The 6538-nt window shown below is 39.9% G+C and overlaps 2 non-coding genes across 2 annotated transcripts; both read left to right on the forward strand.

The window, feature by feature from the left end:
* Nucleotides 1-666: 666 nt before the first annotated feature.
* On the forward strand, nt 667-739 carry trnat-ugu (transfer RNA threonine (anticodon UGU)). The gene has a single exon. It is a non-coding gene; the product is annotated as a tRNA-Thr (tRNA).
* Nucleotides 740-1208: 469 nt separating this feature from the next.
* Nucleotides 1209-1281, forward strand: trnak-uuu (transfer RNA lysine (anticodon UUU)). Its single transcript has one exon. It is a non-coding gene; the product is annotated as a tRNA-Lys (tRNA).
* Nucleotides 1282-6538: the final 5257 nt, after the last annotated feature.

The following is a 6538-nucleotide window of genomic DNA, read 5'->3' on the forward strand; positions in this document are numbered from 1 at the left end:
TCTATGTTCATACAATGTCCGAACATTGGACAGGTATGTCAAAATGTACATCAGTAACATCACGCTTATTTTTAACGTATTTAAACATCAAAACTCTCACCCCTGCAGGGCGGAGCTAACTTAACTGAGGCACTAGTTGAAAATCCATTTTGACGTTCATTCTGGGTGAACAAATGTTTGGAAAGCTACAGAAGACGTAGACTTTACAATTATATACGGCAAAACCCCTATGAATACAAAAAAAGTTCAACACAAAACATGTCATCAGAGTGTGTATGCTCGGCCATTGGGTTAAAATGTTGTGGTCAAAAGACGTGCCACATTAGAAAGGCTTGAGTGGGATGACTGCGGTATGGTTGAGGTTTTTACAGTAGTAGGATTTTGGTCAGTCAACAGTTTAGAGTTTTCGATGAGAAAAAGGAAATATTTTGACAGTCAAAGAAAATGAAAGCAAAAATGAACACTGAGAGGTCGAGAATCCGAGTCAGACAATTAGGTCCGCCCCACTTTGAGTCACGCCTCGAACTGCAGCCAGGGCTTACTCTGCTGTCGTAAGGAGGACGCCTGGAACGGAGATTTTAAATCATGTTCCGATGCTGTACATTTCGGTCGGTTCACAGTGTATGAATTGTTTTATTATAGTAATTACCAACGACAGTTATCATGGGCTCCATAGCTCAGGGGTTAGAGCACTGGTCTTGTAAACCAGGGGTCGCGAGTTCAAATCTCGCTGGGGCCTACGTCAATCTTTTTTTACATTTGCTTTATAAACCGATCTCAACAGCCTGATTATTTTATTTTCATTGATTGTTAAATGGAGGTAGATTGGGGTCAAAGGTTTTGTACTTGACAAAACACAACTCGTACTTGAAAAAAATAAATTTGAAACTGTTAAACTGAAGTCCAAACATAATTTATAAGAATTATATTTCGTTAAAAAATACATCTGCCACTCTTCGTTTGAATATCATTCATCTTAAATTGTTTGATTTTTAAGTGGGGCCACATGTATTAGATCGTCACATAGGTAATACCGGTCTCGCTTTGACATTAGTTGTAGTTGCAGCTCTTCAACACCAAACGTGTCTCCTATTACAAAGCAAACTCTTTTGCAGCTTTCGCAGGTCAAACACCTCGTAACTATTGAGGCGGTTCACCAAGACCTGTTTAAAAGGTTTAATAATACATTTTGTCGAGCGGTGGTCGTAGCCCGGATAGCTCAGTCGGTAGAGCATCAGACTTTTAATCTGAGGGTCCAGGGTTCAAGTCCCTGTTCGGGCGATGTTTTTTTTGGTCTTTGAAAATATTCGTTTTTACCTTCTTGCCTTTTAATTTATAGGTATTCACCAATAATTTCTTCGTCAGACTTCAAAGGTTCAAGTCTCAGTTTGGGCGAGGTTTTTTAATTGAAAATATCTGTATTTTTACCTTCTTGCCTTTGATGCACATCTAACAAAGAAAAATGCAAATATAGCTAGGGAAGCCAGGATGCTAAGGAAACAGGGTAAAATACAGTCAACCTAGACATTTAACTGCCATGTTTTTATCAAACTAAACGGTTCTCCTGAACAGGCAAGGGTTTTCTGGATTAAAAAGGTGGAGGAGCTGAACATGTATCACTGACCTTGTACTCTCTTAGTGTATAGCAAAAAAAAAAATAGCAGACTTGCACTGCAATGTCCCATTCTCTCTCTCAGAGAGTGATGATGAAGGTGAAGATATAATTAGTAGCACTACCTCACAATTCACAACCTTTACACCAACTAAAAAACCCCAAAGCACTCTGTTAAATTTAGATCCTGAGAACAATTTCTTTAATTCTGTTAATGTCGACTGTAATTATTACCAGATGACCAATTTATTGATATATACTCTAACCAAGATGGAAAATCTCTGTTCTTGATCCATTATACTGCGAGAAGTCTACAAGCAAATTTCCAATCAATGAAAGATTATCTAAATCTTCTAACAATTCCGTTTGATATCATAGTGGTCAGTGAAACTTGGTAATGTGATAGCAAGTTGAATGATTTTTGTCTGAAGAATTATAACATGTACAATATGAACAGGGACAAAAAAAAAACAGGAGGTGATGTTGCACTATACATCAATGAGAAATACAACTGTAAAGTCGTTGCCAAAATGACATGTGCAATGGAAAATATGTATTTTTGAGTATGTCATATGAAATTAAAATGACAGACAGAAATCTTTTTTTTTATTTCTTGCGTTTACAGGACCCCTATCAGTATCAGTATCAGTATCAGTATCAGTACATTTTCAGATTCTATTGAAAAATTATTCTCAAACATCACATAGAAAGATTTTATTGTCTGTGGGGATACTTATATAGACCTTTTGAAGTATAATACTCATAAACTCACTAAAGATTTTCATGATGTATAGCTTAATGCTATCTCCAACAATCACTAAACAAACAAGGGTTACATCCTTAATAATATATTTACAAATGTTATTGTTAGCAGAATAATCATAAGAATTTTATACAGTGTTATTCGTGACCACATGCCAGTTTTTATATTTACATAGATAGATCAATCGCTCAATCAAACAAAAGGAAATCAAATACAGAAGAAAACTACGAGCCATGGATGTAGAAAAATTTACTGTTTAAAAAGTTCATCAAAGTAGGACTTTTGAATCGGAACGCAAATATAAAATTCTTAATTCCAAGAAAATGCAGGAAAGATCATTTCCACAAAAATAATATCAAAGGTATTTGGAAAAATTTAACTAGCCTAGTTAATAAAAGTAAAAACAAATTGCTGTGCTTTGGAGTGCCTCTCAAAAAATGTTGGCTTGGAGTCCACCGAGGATGGAGTTGTAAATGGTTTCAATTATTATTTTGTCAATATAGGTCCAAACCTGGCAGAAAAGATCCCCAAAACACACAGCTCTGTCACACCAACTGCTGTCTATGACCTTTAGCAGCAGACTATTACACCCACGGTGTAGGAAGGAAAGATTCCGCTGGTCCTTCATTCCCACTGCTGGCAGACTCTACAACATGCGTGGCGCCTGATAAAATTGTGTTTCGTCTCGACCGCTACTAGTGCCACTTGTCTTTGTCCTTGTCTGTTATTTATCCTTTTTTAAATTTAGCACTTGTATTCTTGCACTCTTGTACGCTGCTGTGACAAGTAAATTTCCCCACTATGGGATGAATAAAGTTCCATCATCGTCATTATCATGATCATCATCATCATCAAAAAGGTTTGAATTGGTTCTATTCGCTGATGACACCACTATACTATGCTGTGGAAAGGATTTGCAAAAATCGCTGGTCGATGTTACTGCAGAAATGGAAAAACTAAAGTCCTGGTGCTATACTAACAAATTATCCCTCAACCTAAAAAAAATTGAAAGCCTAAAAATTGACAATAAAAGTATAGGACAGGGTAACAAATATTGTTTTCTCTGAGTCATACTTGACCGCAAGCTGTCTTGGAAACCCTAGATAGCAAACATTCAAAACAAAATAAATCCATTCCCAACTCAAGTCATCACCCCTACTTGCTCTCATAATGTACAAGTCATATAGGACTGCATTAATCATTCCGAATCTGGAAATTTTCATTTTTATAGTTTAAAATAACACATTATAAACCAAACATAAACTTTCTAAATTTCTGTAGATTAAACTTGGTTGCAAGCTTAGTCATTACATCAGCCACCATATCTGCTGTTGTACCGTATTCTACGATCATATTACCATCACTGGCTGACAAACGAACAAAATGGAAACGAATATCAATATGCTTACACCTCTGGTGATTTACTGGATTTTTAGCCAATGCAATGGCTCCTTGGTTGTCTTCTAAGATTTTTGCTGGTGCATATTTACCGTATTTGCCGGTGTATTGGTCGACCTTTTTCGATCCAAAATCGACCGAAAAAAATCGACCTCGACTTATACACCGAGTCATAAAATTTAACTTCGTATTCATCGCTTCAAATGTGATGGTAACCAAGGCCGTTTCTCATGCATCTCATTGTGCGTTGGCACTTAGAAAATTTGAATCGGGCGGCGTGCGCGAATGCGCGGCCCGCTGGAAGTCGAATGAGGCTCCGCGATCTCCTCCGCGGTGCTTATAAAGTGCCGATCCACTCGGCTTGGAGCTATTTCCGGCCTCCCGGTGGTGCCGGGCGGCGTGCGCGAGCTCGCCGGCCGCTGGAAGTCGAATGAGGCTCCGCGATCTCCTCCGCGGTGCTTATAAACAGCCGATCCGCTCGGCTGGAGCTATTTCCGGCCACTGAGCATGCGCACGGCCTCCCGGAATTTGAACACATTTCGTCAATAAATTTCGCATATTTCTGATTGAATTTTGAAGTTTAATATAATGCAACAATTGAGCTCGACTTATACAAAGGATATATCATAAAATCGTAAATTTCCGTAGAATTTTAGGGGGTCGACTTATACACCGAGTCGACTTATACACCGGCAAATACGGTATGTTCCTTGTCCATATCCTGTTGCAAATGTAAGAAATATACACATTCTTGAGCCGTTGCAGCTAGAGCCATATATTTTTGCCTCTCATGTAGATAATGCAACCGTGGGCTGTTACTTTGATTTCCATGAAACTGCAGGGCCTTGTTCAGTTAAACTCACACAATAACCCGCCTATCCTTCAGATCCGCTGCCCAGTCAGCGTCACTGTACGCTACAAGTTGAAGCACTTCTTCACTTTTCTTGTAGCATAACTCATAATTGACTGTACCTTTTAAATATCACATGTTTGGCATGTGATGTTGTTTTGGTTGTGATAAGTACTGAGATAACCTGCTCATTGACAAACTTATGTCTGGTCTGGTACATGTCATCAAAGAGCAGGCTGCCTATAATTTTCCGGTACCTTTGTGGGTCAGCAAGCTCATGAAGGGTTAACTTCCGTTTACACAGGGTAGATCTCGGTTTACACTCAGTCATACCAAATAGTTCTAATATTTTTTAGATGTACCTCCGTTGACTCGTCTTCACAATCCCTTTTGTCTGCTCAAAATCAATGCCTAGGAAATGCTTGAGTTTTCCCAAATCGTTCATTTTAAATCTTGCCATGAGCATTCTCTTCACACCCTCAATTTGTTCATCATCTCTAGCTGCAATAAGTAAATCATCCACCCGAATAATCAGTATGACCTTACATCCTGCTCCCCTTGTGCAGACACAGTGGTCTGCTGGGTTCTGCTTGAATCCATTTTCACTGAGGTAGTCATGCTCTATACATGTCTCAATCAGTTTAGATAAGCTGTCTTGACATCCATTTCCTGTGGTAGGTTTGTTAATGTAAAGGTGTCATTTACTAGAAGAGAATTTACCTCTCTTTCCATAGCACCGGCCAAAATTGGGACATTGGGGGAGTATCTTCAAAGGTTTGGGGTATACTATACACCATCCTGTAGCAAGAATCGATGTTAGCCTGGTCATCATCAATATCAGACACGTAGTCATCCAGGTATTTTGGAGCTGTCCTGTCTCTTTGTGGATAGCGCATAACTTGATCCTCTCCTCCTTCACCTCTTCTCTGTGGTTCTTGGCTAAGCACCGCCTCTGCCTCTGGACAGGTCAAGTCAGATGTGTCAAACTCAAGGCCTGGGGGCCAGATACAGCCTGCCACTTCATTTTATGTGGCCCGTGAAGACGATGTGCTCTCTCTCTCTCTCTCTCCCCCCTCAAGGAGTTGAGTCAGTCACTTCGATTCAGTACTCTCAAAACTTCTCCACTTAGTTTTAAAGTCAGTGAATGTCATGACGTCAGCACTGTGGGTTATATAGACGCTAAACGTTATATGACTCCGGTAATCCTTTCAGAATCATTGCGATAAAAAGTCCATCACTGAGCGTCTCTTCAGCCTTTCTCAGTGCTGTTATGGCCCTTTTGATCCAAAGCACATAGTCTTTGACAGTTTCATTGACACCCTTATGAAGAAATTTTCGTTCTGTGTACAGGTTGATCACTCGTGATTTGCCTTTACCTGCATAATGATTCTGCAGTATTTCCAAGGCTTTCTGCCCATCTCCGCCGGCATGCCTCATTAGGTTCTTGTTATCTAGAAACTGAATCAGTTCGGCGTAAGCGTCTCCATTTTTCTCTGTGTACACATCTGCGTCAAAGTTCTCTGCACATCTATCTGGCTCAGGCAAGATGATCTCCTTTAGTCCTTGCAGCTGCATGTGTCCTATGAACTTCGCTTCCCACAGCTCGTAATTTGTTTCGTCTCCGTCAAAACACAGTCTTAACCATCGGCTTCCGGTACCCCGCCTGGGCCCATAACCTGTTGCGTTTGCCATTTCTCTGGGCTGGATAACCGGATCAACCTATTATCTGTGGAGGAACCAAATGCCCACAGCACGCCGTGGGATTGCGTTTAGGACATTCACATTTACTTCAACAGGTGCAACACATACACGCAATCTTCCTGCCTGATAAAATCACCACAGTGCGCCTCTCCCCCAATTATGAGAGCACACACCCCAACTCAAGTCAACATTAAGAAATATAAACTTTCACTGT

Source organism: Syngnathus floridae, chromosome 4 (assembly GCF_059516105.1).
Source record: "Syngnathus floridae isolate MCC-2025c chromosome 4, RoL_Sflo_1.0, whole genome shotgun sequence".
Taxonomy (NCBI): domain Eukaryota; kingdom Metazoa; phylum Chordata; class Actinopteri; order Syngnathiformes; family Syngnathidae; genus Syngnathus; species Syngnathus floridae.